The sequence below is a fragment of the Chenopodium album genome, chromosome 12, assembly GCF_948465745.1.
Source record: "Chenopodium album chromosome 12, dcCheAlbu1.1, whole genome shotgun sequence".
NCBI lineage: Eukaryota > Viridiplantae > Streptophyta > Magnoliopsida > Caryophyllales > Amaranthaceae > Chenopodium > Chenopodium album.
Window position 1 is genome coordinate 10,645,238 of NC_137845.1, and position 18,325 is coordinate 10,663,562.

Consider the following 18,325-nt stretch of genomic DNA (forward strand, 5'->3'; position numbering starts at 1 on the left):
AACCACCCAACACCACCATTTAACACCACGCACCCACCACCACGAAACCCAGCAAACACCGAAACCCACTACAAGACACCTCCACCCACAACCCACGAACCCAGAACCACCAAAATTACAACCCATGAACCTAGATTTCGAATCCACCACCACCCACGAACCCAAAATCTGCCACCACCCACGAACCTAGATTTCGAATCCACCACACCCACGAACCCACAACCCATCACCATCCACGAACCCAGATTTTGAACCCCAAAACCCACGAACCCAAATTTCGAATCCACCACCACCCACGAACCCACAACCCATCACCACCCACGAACCCATTTCAAACCCCAAAACCCACAACCCAGATTTCGAATACCAAAACCCACGACGCAGATTTCGAACCCAAAAACCCACGAACCCAGATTCCGGCGAGGTGTTGCGATCGAATTGAGGGGAGCTCGGTGAAAGAGAAATTCTAGGTATGGTGGTGGTGGTGATGGTAGTGGTGGTGGTTGGCAATTAAAAGTGATGATGAATTTAATTGGGAGGAGAATGATTTGGGTGGAAATGATTAAGGTAATCAATGTAGAGTTTAAGTTATTTTAGTAAAATCAGTAGTTTAATTAGGGTGTTAAAAAACAAAAATAAGGATAATTTTGTACAATCACACAAAAAAACTTACTATAAAAGGGAAAAAAAAAGTTAATGGCTATTTTTGGTAATTGTTGCGATTAACTTGAAACGGAGAGAGTAGTTTATACTACTATTAAGTTTAAAAAATTAGTAACTCTACAATAATAAAAATATGAATTTAATTATCAATCTAAACATAACTACCCTCTTCACCAACCCATGATCCCCTGACCTTGAACATACCATTAGAATGATTTATGCCAACAAGACACAAGGAGGGTCAGTAATCTAAACATAACTACCAACAATGTATTACCCTATTTCTTTTTAAACAGCAGAACGACTTATGAATCGTTGTTTACGAATTGTAAATTGTTGGATCAAAATTAAGTGGTGAATGGTATCATCTTAATTCACCCCATGATCCTTCACAAGTTTAGATTACTAACAGACTAACCCCACTGTTCTTCAAAAAATACTTAAATTCAGGAACCTTGGTGTTCGCCTTTTCCTTATAAGGTGGTAATCCCAAGTGAGCTAAAAGAAAATTAGGGGAAATGATTTGGTAATTTCCTGAAATGTTAATCTTATGTTTTATAAGTGAGATCCTTGAATGATGCACAATTCAGGAGCAAACACTTGGTTGAAGCTCACAGGCATGCCCTTTACCTGGGTTTTAAATTTCCGAACAACCAGCATTGATGCGAAGAATAAGTCAGAAGCATCACTACCAGAAGGCTTTTATGAGGAAATCAAAGACAGTAGAGTTGTGCATACAGGATGGAATATGGATGCAACAACACAACAAATCAGCACACAGAAGCATAGAATGTTTTCTTACTCACGCAGGGTTAGCTCTACAATAGAGGGTGTTGAGAACAATTGTCAACTAGCATTTCTGCCTCTTAAGACTGACCAGTTTATGAACTCTAAGCTATATATTGGGAACCTGAAAGTAGGGACGGAGGTAAATAGAAGAGATGAATATGGGTATTTTGAAAATGAAAATACTTTGAAAGCAATATAGACGGTCATAGTGGATACTGATAAAGAACCAGGTAGATCCATCAGACAGAATCATAGTAATTGAAGAAACTTATTCATCAACAAGGAGATTGAAGCTAGTGATTGTGCAAATGAGGTAAAGGAATATATCCCACTCAATTCTGTTTTCCTACCGAAACCTTGGTTTCTAACAATTTTATGAGAATTAAGGAAGGTTAATGTTTAACATATCTATACATGACTTAAAGCAGCACCAAAATCTAGACAACATCTAAGCTTAAAGTGAAGACTGTTGTAAATATAGAAAATTCAATCATAATGAGGAAAACTTGACAGAAAAATGTGTCTGCAGCACCCTTCACTTGATTGGGATTTGAAAGACTGGAAACAGAGCTTACGCGAGCACCGACTGGACCATAACAAGCCAAGCCCAAATTGCCCCGTATATGACTTAGTCTGATTAGTAAGCAACTCCTCTGTTGAGAATGGTGCTAATTTGGCCAGATAGGTTGGTCCTGAGTATTCTTTACATAGAGATAGATCAGTTGCTCAAAAAAGATGAAGAACCTTGCTCCCATAATTAAGGCCATTTTTCCCGGTATAGTTTGAATGTTTGATAGCAATGGTCAAAATAATAACCTCAAAGCAATTGTACAAGTGAGTGTCATTTGGCAATAATCCCATAAGATATTTTCTTTCAGTCATCCTAATGTTTATAGCCTTGAACAGGTACTAAGTAACTAAGTAACTAAGTCTCCAACAGGAGACGAGCTCTTCTAAATGAGGAAATGAGAATATCTTACGCAGTATTTCTTTTGTTTGAAACCTTAGTAATATTGCACATTAAATCCTTTGACAGTGTCATATCTCTTCATTACCCTAATTACTTTTTTAAAAAAAAACAAAACGTTGAAAAATAAACCACCACAATACAGAATCTCCCAGATGACATCAGGAATGGAAAAAAAAAAAAAAAAAAAAACCTCTAGATAGCAAATTGACTCTAAAACACAAGCCCTCTTGAGCCAAAACAAAACCTGTAAGTATTATCTTCTTTGAGGCAACCATTAGCCTCTGATCCACAATAGCTCCCAAGTCCAAGTCTAGGAAATATATCATCTTTCTTTCATATCAGCACAAGCCCACACAACCACACCTTATAAAGTTATAATTGGTTCATCAAATCCTTAACTTTTAATCTTCTACAAAACATCCATAATTGAAGATCACACCCGCCTCTAGCACACAAAGAAAATTAAGGGAAAAAGATCTTCACTTCTGCTTGAACGCCTTAATCCCATAAGGAAGGGAAAAACATATTAAAAGATAATCCTTTACACATAGGATGATAAGAGTGAATTCTAGATACTACTGAGGGTGTAATTATTATTAATTGGTTATGTCTTCCTCCTTTCTTTCTCCCTTTTATGTACTTTGTCTACATCACCTATGGGTGCGTCCTGTATCCCTTAAAACTCATCACCTTCTACAATGCTTAAATAAATTCTCAAGAGCTACAGCAGAAAACCTCAAGTAAGCAACTTCTCAAACATTCCCAATCAAGAACACATTAATCTATTGACAAATCATGCCATGAATGAAGGCCACTGGGAAGCAAGATCAATTTGATCGCTTCTGGTACCGTATGTCCTCAAGACTCATAGAATAGGTCAATGGCTAACTATAGTGCTGATGTTAGTCAGATAACATTTTTTGGCCATTCTGTCCCAAGTATTCTCAAGACTTTTAGAACAGGTCAATGGCTAACTATGGTTTTTGATTCTTGACTTTAGTTATGCTTCAAACCTTGGTAGAAAACACTTTTGGCTAGTGAACATACTCAAGAGCCAGTTCTTGAATTAGAATACTAGATATCTAGATATACTAGTATATCATAAATGTCCTGCACTCTTAAGCTATTGAATGAGAATCTGAAATTTTGGCATGGAAGTATTGAAAGATAAGTATGGGCCTTTTTGGGGTGAGGGGAAATCTTATATAGGAATCTTGGGCAGTAAAGGCAGTCATGAGTCATGACAAAGAATTGAAAAGGGACCGAAAATATCGATTAGGCCCAACTCTAAGTATATAGGCATACAGCTTCAAGCATTCTTTGGCTCATTGGCTATACATATCTTTCCACATATATAGTAATAAATCTACCCACAAGACTCAACTCCAAGACATTAAACAGAACTTCAAATCATCAACCAGCTTCCATACATTAAATCCGCAAGTGGATGGATTCGATTGTTACTGATTTCGAAAAAACTTGAATCTATGTCTAACAACCTTTGACTTCCATAGATCAAGTCTGCAAGTGGGTGCATTTGATTGCTACAAATTTCGAAAAAAAACTTGAATCTATGCTTATTTAGAATCTCCTAAGGCGTTAAGCAACAAAACAAATTCATATTCTCAAATTATCAATGTTTGGATCAACTATTAACTTTTACATATGCTAGAAGCAGGACTAAATCCCCCCTATTGATAGAAAATAGTCACACTACTGTCTTATGCTACTTCCAACAAGACTATAAAGACCCTAACACATGGGCGCGAGTCAGTCATGACCCGATCTCAAGGAAAATGGCATTACTCGACACAACATGATCCACAAACTCGCTTTAAATAATTAATGTACTTGTACGAGTTGTACCTCTCTCTCTCTCACTCATTTTAAAAGGGTATAATGCGACAACTTATTCCGAACATCTTTCATTCGGAGTAACATTATTTCCAAACCGAGAAAATAACAACAAACAACTTTATTACCATCTAAAAAGAAAGCATTAGCGTATCATTGGTATCAATCAAATATATACATCAATCAGCATAATAAATCCAATTAACTGAAACTAAAAGAAAATAGATTTGAAATACCAACCGGCAGAAGTATAATTAGCCTAATCAATAGCACACTGACGAAAAACTTAACCTTAATTTGAGTTGAATTTCAACGACAATTTGGTGCTGAACCCAGAAAATCGATTATGATAACTGGAAATTGGTGGTTTTAACTAAAAATGGCAGATAATTGAAGTAGAATCTGGAATTTGATTTAGAGAAGCTCAAAAAATTCGAGGTGGTTGTAAAGACCAGGCATTGCAAACTTGCAACTTTGAACAAATAGGGAAATTTTAAGCAATGGAGTATTGTGTTGTGTGTAAAAATAAAAAAAATTACTCGTGTTTAGGTCTTGCTCTGTTCAACTTAATATTCAACTTAATACATCAATAAAAGTTACGGAGTACTTGTAATTTTTTTATTTTAAATCAATAAATAAATTTTAAGAAATTAATTTACTGAATTAAAATTATTTTATTAAAATGAAATTATTTTTAATGAATATTACGTAGTATTTTTTTTAAGTGAACCGAATAGGACCTTAATCATTTTACTCACAATTTTTATTACATTTTTTTTTTTTTAATTTTACAGAGCTCTTACAAGTTACAACACTTTTTGATACCTTAAAAAAATCACAATTGAGGCAATTATAGATCTATAGGAGTATAGGACTAAAAGGGTATGGGAAATATAAAGGAGCAAAAGAAAGGAGCATGGTATGTAATAGTTTTAATTCGGGTCAAAATACACTAATTTATGGTTTGAATCTTTCTAATGTAGTTAATTTAAATCTTTCTAATGTAGTCTGATTGAGACTAATGTAGACTTGGCTTGGAGTAGTTTGATCGATGATCAACTAGCTTAATTAGTTAAAGTTTTAAGGGTGATACTCAAGACATAGGATCAAATTATGTCTACATCATCTATCATTGTAGCTCTCACTTACCTATACTAAAGTAAATTATACTAATTTGACTAACTTTGATCATATTTTACATTAATAATGTACAAAAAAAGAGATATTATCAAATGGTCAAATCTTGTTAAAAATCTTCTCAATATGTACTCTCCAAATATGTAATATTTATTTAAGTATAGAAATAAAAAAAAAAAGTAAAGAAATATAAGTTTTAGTTTTATTATTATCAGATCCAAATATGTATGGCATATGTATATGACATAGTTTTAACAATAAGTAACAAGTGCTTCTCAAATAAACTAAAAAGTTCAATTAGAAAAGATATAAAATGCGAACAACATATCAAAACTTATAAGGAGAATAGATAAGTTGTGTAGGTTTGCAAAATTGTGACATGATGACAATTTAATTTCATCTTAATGATCTGATCCAGTATTGGTTATTAACTTATTATATCCTTCTAGCATAAACATGTTCCATATTTATAGTGCAACAATATCATATACCCTTTAAAAATGGAGTTTAATGAAAATTAATACTCCCCTCGTGTACAGAAATAAATGTTTCATACCTTATCATTGGTTAATTTTTAATTGTTGAACCATGCTATATGCCAACAAAATATGATATTTTGGTGTTCCATTTTATGAGATATTAATATTCTAATCTAAACATTTGGTGGAAATTGTTTGCAGTACATTGGAGCCTTTGGGGGTCAGAAATTTAAATTTATTTTTCAAAGTACAATTACTTAATAACCATCCTGTCAAAAAAAAAAAAAAAAAAAATTACTTGTGTAGTTTTCGGTAATTATTCAGTTACTAGCTCAATTGTAGCTAGATAACCAGAAAATCTTGCGTGGACCTGGTCCACAATAATATTATCGTGGACCTAAGTTTATACACACGTAACTGGCATTATATTCAACATAGTGACCCCTAATTTTATTACAGTAACCTTATTTTTAATATAGTAACCTTTTTTAAAACTTGTGTGACCCTAATGTTGTTATGAACTTAAAGTACAACAATATGTTGAATAATGACCTAATTTTAACATAGTGATCTTCATTATTCATATTGATCATTATATTAAAAATTTTATTAAAAAATTAAGCTCTTATTGCTTTTATAATGTCACACTAACTTTTATTTCAACATAATAACTTTTACTTTAATATAGTGACCTTTTTTTTTTACTAATAAAATAATCATATTGTCTCTAAAATTAGTGGTTTACAATAAATTAGTGTGAACCAAGTTCATTTGAGAATTTATAGCTAGTTAACTCAAAAACTCAAAACATATTAAGGTAATATTATTGTACATTGAGGTAACTTTTGTTGAATTTAGGGTAATTTTTGTTAAATTTAAGGTAACTTTTATACATAAAGTTTAAATAACTTTTATTTATATTAGGATAACTTATATATACTGGGTAAATTTCATTCATTATATGATAACTTTTGATCATATTAAGGTAACTTTAAAGCGGATGATTGTACATCCAATTTTTTTTAAATGTTTGTCAATCGTATATATATTTTGTTCTATACCATCCACCTTCGTTAAATATTAATTACCTTCGTTAAACATTATTTATAAGATAGTACGGTGTGTAAAATATTCTAAAGGTGCAACAATATTAAACGGAAAACGGAGGTAGTAATTATTTTTGGAAATCTTTTGACAATATCATGCCGATCAATTGATCGATCGATATCATGCTGATCAATTGATCGATACATCTGTAGCAACTAGCAATTGGCTCAAGAGATCTTGCTAGCTCGATAGGAGATAGACTCATCATCAATTTGCATGAATATATTACCCTTGAACAATCTAATGTATGGTAGCAATCACTAGATACAATGCACAACATATGTTATTCATTTCTCCTTCTTTACCCGTGAAATTTAATTTAACTCGCCATTTTCCTTTTGAGCCAAAATAATTGTTGTCTTGTTTATAAGATAATTTTCTACAAGAAATAAAAAAGCACTAGTTTCTAGATCGAACTTAAAATACATCCAAAACTCAATATCTTTAATTATAATCTTTAATTATAATTAATGACCTTTCAATGTTGTTATAAGTGCAAAATATTTAAAAATAAATGAGATTATGAATTATGATATTTTCTATTTATCTAAGTAGGCAACTGCCAACTAATTTTTATGATTAATAGTTAATGTTCATATTCTTATTTAATTTCTTCCTCTAAATACATACCATAACGAACGAATGAAGCAATTATCAATAACGAAGTGTATATATGTTGTTTTGCGTTTCTATGCATCATTTTCAATTCACTCTCCATCCAAAATTAATAGTAGATTTTTAATTTGATTCTTTCATAATTGTTTCTTTCACATATGTGCACCACAAAACTAGTCCATCCAAGGGTGCACATTCACTCAATTTTTACTTAATTGACTTGACCTGAATTTATTTCAGTTGTAAATTGAACTGGGATATCTTTCATAACTCTTATTAGAATGCATCTTTTCTAAAATTGTCTTTTATGAACTTATTAACCCTAATCTAAATACATGTATATTTATAAATTGTTATTCTATTTTATAAAATATCTGAAAATAAGATGAATAGAATAGCGTCTTATTAAAATACGTACGAAGTAGATCTTTCCTAGAAGGATCAAGCATGAAGTGATATGACACATGAGTTGAAACCCTTTCCTCCTGCCAACCAAGCAAAGTAGTGCAATCAAGGGAAGTGAGGAAGCATGGGGTATGGTTATGGGAGGTTAGAGAAACCGTTGAAAATAGCTAAATTAGAGAGATGTATGCCAGCTTGGGTACAAATCTAATACTGCACCTCGCACGTGGTGAAGTCCCAGTTTAAAATTGTAGTCCATCAAATCATATTACTGGTATATAATATAACTCATAAAATCATAAGCAAGTAAATAAAATCATTTTCATGCATGGCCCCAATTTAGTTAATGGTTGCATGCAACACCACACGTTCCGTACAAGTACTTCTTCACCTTATCATAAACAACGTAACTTCATCACTAGCTCCCTTTCTATGGGCTTATTTGAGAATACGTAACGATTAATCAGTGGCGGATCCAAGAAACAAGAGTATAATTGATCCGACAATGACTCATATTTGGTTTTGCCCTGACGCCCCTGGTTTTGAAAACCAAAACTTGGTTAAATGAATGAACCTACCCAACTACGTTAATGACTTTTTGTGTTATCTTTAACTATAATAAAGATTTGTACTATTGTTACTTGCACGTTACTAAAGATGATTTATGTAGAAAATCATGCATTAAAAACATGTATAAATTTCGTGCATCACACTTGCCATGGAATGGTAAGTTATTAAGTAGTAAAAGGAGCATAATTAATTAAGTTTTGTTTTTATTAGGTAAATTAAAATGATTTTTAGGCCGCCTTGTTTTGAATTTTCAATTTATTGATTTTTTGCATTTCAACTAATTTATGTGCAATTGTGCACCAATAATAAAATCTGACAAATGACATTTCGTTCAATTGGCTAAAAGTTTGTATTTCACGTGTATGTTCATGAGTCACGTACAATAACTAATAACAAATTAAACAATACGAATTACTAAACAACTTACATTGATAATATTGTTGGTCAGGATAGTTTAACGACAAATAACCAATACAAACATGAAAACACATCTAATTATAGTAGTTGTACACATCTAGTTATAGTAGAACAACTAGCAAGATCAATTAAGCAAGTGAACCATTTGAAATTTAAAATCAACCTCCAACAACCTTCAAAAACTAATTAATTAATAATATCACTAGCTTACCTAAGCTAAGGGTCTGTTCACTTCAGCTTAATTTCAGTTCACTTCAGTTTCAATCAGTTCAGTTCAGTTCAGTTCAGTTCAGCTCCAATCAGTTCAGTTCAGTTCAGCTCCTAATTTCCTTCTCTCATAAAATATTCATTTCAGCTAAGTTCAGTTCAGCTCAGCTCAGTAAATGTGAACATGCCCTAAATATCTATGCTAAATCCCATTCAAATAATGCAGATTATATGGAAGTATCACATATAGGTCTTTTTCTCTCACAGATTGTTATACTTGAGATATTGACATAACTATCACAAAAATGTGCACCATCTAATTAAAGGCTAAGGAGAGATTCTCGTTAAAATATAAATATTAATGTTATTTATTGGACATGCTTTTGATTTCCTGTTTTTCTCCGGCTAGAAAACTAGCAATATATATAGGATCTTTGTTGATTTCTTTAGCGTACACGAATTAATCAAATCTCAATGGACAATGGCCTTTAATTTAGTGCTTTTGAGTGTAATATGACACAAACCCTTCCCCTGTCCTTTAAGAATTAATCAACTACTCTTTTCAGGTTTAATGTATAACATTTTGTTTGGATTAAAAAAAAGGGAATAAAAAGTAGGAGAGGGAGAGGAAGATCGAGGAGAGAAGAGGGAAAGAGAGGGGAGGGAAGACTTATAAGTTTTCCATTCAAATCTCTTTTATTTTTGAAGAGATCAATTTGCTACAATTTAATCCCTCCATTCTCTCCCCTTCAAGTCCATTCCTTTCTCATATATTATCCAAATGAAAGAATTCAATCCCTTCATTTTTCTTCCAGTCCTTTCCCTCCATTTCGTTCAATCCAAACACATTCTAAGAGTTTCAATTTATCTGAAATTATTGGTCACGTCATCTTTACTTTAAATATTTAGTCACGTCACGCAAAAAATTTATGACAAATTTTGAAAAGTTTTTAAATTTATTTAATCTCTCATGCGATCTCTGTTTCCATATAAGTGACACAAAGTTTAAGAAAAGTTTTAGTAGAGTTCCTTTATTAAATTAATTATTGTACAGTGAAATTAGTGAAATTTTATTTTATTCATAAAAATATTCCAATTGGTGAGCCATTGTGCAAGTGAAAGGAACTGATGAACTTTTTTAATGTTAACCCTAAAAGTGATGGGGCATTGTGGAAGATAGAAAAACAATTAGATGTTAGTAGATCATTGTCATTTTTAGTAATGCGTTAATTATCAAAGAACAAACGAAAATAAAAAGTGTGTCAATTTTTCAGAAACGAAAGTAGTATTCTTTTAATGATTGAAGAGCATGGTCATGTTGTAGGCCATTTTTCGAATTTATATACGGAATACAATCAAAATGCAACAATTCAATTTTCATACCTACTCTGTGACCTATTATTTAAAATTTGATCTCAATGATCCTTCCCTTATAGTTGAATATTCAGCACTCTTTTGGTCTGGAATCACAAACAAACTATTTTAAAATGTTTGGGGGGGTGAGGAAATCACTTTTTTTTTTTTTTTTTTTTTTTTGGTAGAGCGAAAAGCAAGAACAAGTGATATTGATGAAATTTAATTTTAAGTCTTGAATCCACCCCTCAAGACTTGCTCTAGCCAACTAAGCTAACTAGTTGAACAACCATATGGAATCACAATTCATGATATGTCATCGGTGTATTAAATCAATTGATGATATTAGAATTAAAAAATAAAATAAAAAATACTAACTCTAAGTATTACAAAGAGTCAATCCTTAGTTTTAGGTCAACATGAAAACTAATTTCAAACGTAGAAAATAGGAAGTATATCTTTGTTAAAGCACATGTGGTAGGCCACATATTCAATCGGACAAGCTAAAAAATAATACAGAGTACTATTTTTATTTTATTTTTTTATTTTTTTTTTATAAATATTTTATAGACGCTAATATGGAGTATTTTGTATATGTAATACGGTTATACAGAGTATTAGAATACTTGCTCTTAAATTCTAAAGTAGCACCCTAACACCATATTTGGAAACAATACTAAGATATTTATTCAATATATATAAATTAAAGCCATATTTTTTTATAATATTCCGAAAATATATTCTAAAAATTGCATGCAGGTGCTATAGTTATCCAGAAAAGGAAAGAATGAACCTTAAGAAGAGGTCAATGTATCAATAAAGATACATTGAAAGCAACAGCTAAAATACTGCCAACAGCTTCTTCTCTGTCTAAATTTCAGTAAATCCCCCCCTCCCATATTTTCAGCCCATTTCTTTGATACATACTTGTAGACAACTAACTAGGAATCACAAATACCGTACCTGCACTTTCATTTTTATTTATGATATACTATACATTTTTCTGGCTCAAGATAATTTATGTGTATGTTTCTTATGATATATTATTATTGCTTTGTTGCTCAAAATTCCTACACCAGACAATGTTTACAGTTGATAAGAATCTTAACCTTTCATAACCGTTACTACTATTATTGTTTTTACCCATCATCTCAAACTTCTTGCCCATATATGTATCTCAGGTTTGTGTTACATTATGTCGATCGATCTTCGAATGAAATGGTCGTCTCAAGTAATTTATTATGGTCAACGAAATATTTCATCTTACATTGGGTATGGAGTACTGGTACTGAGGGTGTCAGGGAAACCGCTCTGTTAAATTACATGTACACGGTATTAAATTATCGTGAGACATTTAAAGTTACTTCTAGTAAAAGAAAGTTAAGTTACTCCCAAATGTTGCAATAAGTTAAGAATTTTCTGATCATACTAGCTAGGAGATTTATGACAAATATTTTAATTGAAAAATCAAATATACAATAAAATATTGTACATCACTTATAAAGTTACCTTAAAATGATCAGCACTTACTTGTAAGAAATGAAAGTTATTTGTTATCCAAAAAAAGTCTAAAAATTACCCTAAATTCAATAAAGTTACCTACTGTACATTACATTTTTAGAGATTTATTCTAGTAAACTTCACGTATTATAAGCTTAATTTTTAATATGTTCGTAAACTGATCTTCAATACCCTAATTCATGACTCGATCGATCTAGGGTTGTTGGGCCCTTCGAAATTCTTGAGAATTAAAAAGGAAAAAACAAAATCAACCTCCATATACATGTACCTTAGCTTGCTTTAGGTTAGAAGAAGAAGAAATACATCTGGAAGTTCCAGATGCATGCTTTAATATCTAATGATATGATGTTGACTAGACTATGTACATGTCCCTAGACGACTCAAGGACTTACAATTTTCAATAAAGAAAAACCTTTATACTCAGCTCCGCAGGTTATCGCTTGAGAGTAGAGTGGGGAGGTGGGGAGATAAGGGAATCCCCCTACTCCCAAGTATATTGTAGCTAGTATCTAGTAGGGCTCGAACTCGTGACCTCAAGGTCACAAGATGAGTTTTCCACCAACTCTGAGTAAATTATTTACATGCAAGACGATTATAAACAAAGAAAATCAACAATCAAATACGTACGAGATTTGATTTAAAATCTTAACCTTCCAGAATTAAGGAGGATATAATATACACCATGTTAACAGTTATTTTTATATAAGCTATGGAGTATGATTTAACTTTTACTAATGCTGTAGAATTTCGAAGTTAATTATTGATTTTCAAATGAGACAAATAATTATTATTATTATTTGAAGTAGGATAACATAACACCTCAAATCAATTATAGGATACCTAAGTAAAGCTTTTATATTATCCTGCTGGTCGTCACCCGTGTGGGATGATGATATGATATGATATAATCGATTTTTTCAAGAATAATAAAAGCAATCCCATTTGCATTACATAAAATTAGAAACTAGTGGAAAATTATTTTATCCTGTGAAGGATTCCACCATAAATATTCTCCCTCTTTATCTTTGTTAGATCACCTTTCGCTTTATTAGAGGGCAAAGAAAAAATGGTCAAGCGGTACGATTAAAAGACCATCTAAAGCTTAGAAAACACTACACTTCTCTTAATCATTGCTCTCAATTTTTGTACAATGTTCATCGATGTATGATAAAAAAGGTACTCGGCTAAAATCCTGTTATATTCTTCTCGATATATATGTAATATCAAAACATTAATTATAAACTCATATAAATTTTAAGGTGCACAATAATACGAATCTAATTTATTTTCAAGCCGATTTATGTCTTAGCTATTTGATTAATTAATCTTATTTGAACCTATTTTTCATGAAATAAGGTAAATTGAATATATAAACATAGTCAGATAGTCTTAATCATATGTAATACCCCGTATATATAAATTATACATAACGTAGTTCAAATTATACGTTGAAATCTGTTGAAAAAATCTAACGTGGCAAACCTTAAGAAAGAAAGAGCACTAAAAATAATGTGAAGATTAAAGCCAAATGGGGCGGAAGGAGTAATAATAATAGAAATTCACAAGATGAAGAATTGAAGTAGCTGTAACGAAATGCATGGAGAACAATAAATGTGGAATGTTGCAACTTACAAATCAACATGGGCATCGCACTTACCCCAAGAAGATTAAAAGCAAATCTACTCCCACCCCTCTCTTCATAATTCATACTCTATCATCTTATCTTTTTATCTTTTATTTTTATTTTTATTTTTATTTTTATTTTTATAATTTTCTTTCTTCAATTCATCTACATTTTTGGTGGGGTATAATTTGTGAGAAACCCTAAAAAAATTTGTGCACCCATGCATGTACATCAGTTTCGTACACAGTTCGTATCAAATTGCGTACTCTTAAGTCAAATTTATGTGCATGGGTGAAACCAATTTATAGGACTTCTCCAATCCCTAGTAATATATAGTATAGTCTACTAAATTATTATTATCAAAGTGCAGAAATAAAGAATTTTGTACCTTGAATTAATATTATTCACTAGGAGTACTACTAGTTATTGACGTTGTGTTCGCCTTGACTAGTGATATTCTTAAATTATTTGTAGGTTGTGTATAAAAATTCAATGACAATGGTTTTCATTGGGAGGATATCAAATTTTCATCCTTTTAAGCCGGAGATGAAGCTCTACTAGTGATGAGTAGCTCACTTTGTAGCGTTGATTGTTTTGATATAAGCAAGTATTGCAGATGAGATTTGATCTCTAATCATATGTATATACACGTCTAATATTCTCAAGACTTAACCAAAAAGGTTACTAACTTAATTAGATTTATTAAGGATAAATGGATAATACAGCAAAGGAAGTGTGAAGGTATTATTGCATTTACTATTTACTACGTACATACACACAAAGATACACGAATAACGAGCCAAATGGTTTTACTATGCATGACACTTTGCATCTATTATCAAAGTTACTAGAATCCAAAGTTCAATAAATCAACCTTAACTAATTGTCTAGAAATAACAAGATTATTCAATAGAACTACGTTACAATTGGAAGAAGTCTCAAGCAAGTGATTAATCTGTGTCAAATTGAAACTTTGACAAGTGCAAATAAAACCATCCTCGTATGCTCTTTCTTGTCTTGTACTAATATTATATGCACCCTATTGCGAGTATGAATTTTTAAAAAATATGTATGCTAGCTAACTTCAATAATTATACACATAATGACATAAACACTACATTGTGTTAAATGTAAAAAAGGTGTTAATGATAAATAATTATACAATCTAGTATGAGTATTAATATATATTAGGTATGCAACCATATGTAAAAGGTGTTAAATATATAATTTAATAACATTATTATTGTATAACACACTATAAGACAAGACATTATGGTTTCCAAATAAAATGTAGAGTGGGAGATAATTCAGTTGATTAAAGTTTGATCTCCCGATTTTAATTTTAGGGGATCGAAAAAAAATTCAACAAGAAAGAAAAATAATTTTAAAGTGTAGTTAAAAAATGGTATGACACACTGTTCAAGCTTTTTTCTTTCACGAGGAGTAACAATATCATTAATAATAAGCCAAACAACATCTACAATAAATATATTTAAACCTCATATGTAGGAAAAGAAAATACTATATATAAGGTCTTGTTCACTTAACCTTATAAAAATAATACAAGTATTCCGTAAAAATAATTTTAGTTCAGTAAAATTAAGTTCAGTTAAGTAAAATTTTTTTCAGTTCAGTTAAAATAATTTTAGTTCAGTAAAAACCAGTACGAGTATGTAATTTTAAAGAAGAAATATAATAGAAAATCAATAAAAATAATTTAGAGTATCATGATTGATAGGAAAAAAAAACGTATATATATCTTTACATTTTTTTTTTTTACAAATACCAATAATTTTGGCAAATGAGATAGTACATCTGTTTATCAAAGATAGTCCTACTTTCCATTTACTTATGTTCCTTAAAAATCATTTAATTTCACTTTTATTTTAGGAAAATGATATACATATATAACCTTTAGGGCTATATATATGCACTTAATTTTGTCACACATTCTTAAATTAATGCTTATTCATAGCCCTAAGGAGTGCATATAGAATTACCTTTTGTTTTATTCCGATTTCAAATCTTTTTTTTTTTTTTTAATTTAAATTCATTAATCACACCACATGGATTATTTAATTCATTTAATAACACACATCTCTCTATACATTTTTTATTTTCTCCATTTATATGAATTGCAATATTCAACTTTAATATTATTCACACAAATACCCTGTCTTATTTTATAACCATACATTATGATTTACAATTACTTGTAAAGAAAATTATATTTTGAAGTCATTTTAATCTTGTTATAGATCTTTCTTGATAATGCATTCAAACTATCAACTTTTAATAATCCATACTTTCCATAATTAAGTTATTAAAGTTGTATCTTGTTATCCGTAAAACTCTACCCCTGTTACGATATTTATGAAATGGCGAAAGTATCAATTAAAAAAAAAAAAAAAAAAAAAAAAAAAGGTGCCCACTTTTCATTAATTTCCTCATTTTCTTGATTATTATTATCGTTAATATTTGCGGAATAATGCCGGGAATATGGTCCTAAAACAACATTAATTCGATAAAATAAAAGAGATACAATCCTAAAACAACAATTACTTTAATTTCGAGAGGAGCTACACCAAATCGATCGATGGCAGAGAGACCTACTACGTATTTTATTATTTCGAGTACATTTTTTTTTTTTTTTTTTTAATAGTAGGGTACGATTTAGTGCACGTATATATATTTAAAGCTCTAATAAACAGATGTAAATTCGGTCAGTACAGTGTACCTTTTTCCAATTTATTTGTACGTTGGGATTTCTTTTGTCTTTTTAAAAAATGTTTCCTACTCCTATTAAACTAATCATAATTATACTTTATCTGCCACCAAAAAAAAATACGGAGTAATATACTTTATCCACTTTAGAATAATTAACATAGTTTAATCGGATATATTAACCAACCCAAAAGTTTTTATAATTATATTTTTTTTTGAAGGAACCGGCCCAAAAGTTTAACATTAATAAATGCAAATATATCTACTTGTAAGTAAATTTAGGGCCTGTTCATATTTACTGAACTGAGCTGAACTGAACTGATTGGAGCTGAACTGAACTGAACTGATTGGAACTGAACTGAATATTTTATGTGAGAGGGAAATTAAGAGCTGAACTGAACTGAACTGATTGGAACTGAACTGAACTGAACTGATTGGAGCTGAACTGAACTGAACTGAACTGAAATTAAGTAAATATGAACAGGCCCTTATAGTGTCTGTCAAAAAAAAAAAAAAAAAAGTAAATTTATAGTGCCAAAAGAAAAATGGTATTATTATAGTGTCTGTTATCATATTTTTTTTTTTTTCACCAGAGTGGTAGGTGTAATAGAAAAGTGTGTAAATTCTTAAAAATAAGGTTAATATATATGGGGAAAAGTAAAAATAATGCTTTTTTACTTTTTGAAGAAAAAAAATAATATTAACATTTAATAAAGTTTTAGTTATATTATAAGGAATATCTTAATAAAAAAAAAGTAAATAATGACATAAAATTGGAGAATATAACCCATTGGCGGTAGGTGCAGTGGTAATTGAGGCCGCATTTGGTAGAGAGGATCGCGTCCCCCGCAACAATAATTGGGAGGGGATTAGAATCTAACCGCCCACAACTGATCCCCGAATCCGAATTAACCCAAAGATAAGGGTGCGAACGAGATTCGATCTTAGAGTTCACGAAATAAATACCTTCACTTATAGTAGAAAATATGATAGGATGTGAGTTTATACTGAATGTAGAATGGACACTTGAACTACGATAGTTGATATACACACAGTTGCATTAGATTTGGAATAATTAATCAAAAAACATTTTCATGACTTGATCCTTATTACCTATGGCTGAAAAAGCACCCTCTCTCACCTCTCACTAAGACAGCATTATTTGGGTCCTCTTTGTGAGACATTAAATGCCTTGGAGCTGGCACTTTTCAAGGTACACATTATATATACTCCCCTCTCACACATTCCTCTCATATCAGTCACACATACCCAAAACAAATCAACAAACAAAAGAAGAAAAATCAAATAAGAAAAGAAACTTCTTTTCTTTTAGTTTAGTTTAAGTTTTAGCTAAGCATAAATAAATAAAAAAAATGAAGGGTAAGTTCTTCCAAGTATCCTTAAACAAGTGCAGGAAAATGAGCAGCAAAGTTATACATTCATCAGAGTATGAATGTGAGTCTTGCTGTCAATGGTGTTTTTGGCCGTCGATGAGTTTACAGCAAGAAGCCGAAAAGTTCATCCCTAAGGATGTTCCCAAGGGTCATATGGTTGTATACGTTGGCCATGATCAGAAGAGGTACGTTATCAAAATCACCTTGCTTAAACACCCGCTTTTTAAAGCTCTGCTAGACCAAGCTAGAGACCAACACGACGATTCCACCACACCGCCACGACTATGGATTCCGTGTGATGAACATGTCTTCCTACATGTCGTCAGATGTGCCCGGTAACGAGCAACAACTGAGCTTCAAGGGGAGAGTCAGTCACAACTCACAAGTCATGACCCTCTTTGATGTGAAAACTGTATGTGTATTTGGCAATTGGCATTATTTGAGGCCTTTTTTTTCTGACTAATGTGAGAATGACATTCTTTGTAAGATAATGTAGTAA

General features: G+C 31.3%; 1 pseudogene; it reads left to right on the top strand.

The window, feature by feature from the left end:
- The first annotated feature begins 1,240 nt into the window (after nucleotides 1–1,240).
- LOC145570831 (UDP-glycosyltransferase 79A2 pseudogene) lies at nucleotides 1,241–1,651 on the top strand (annotated as a pseudogene).
- The last annotated feature ends 16,674 nt before the right edge of the window (nucleotides 1,652–18,325 follow it).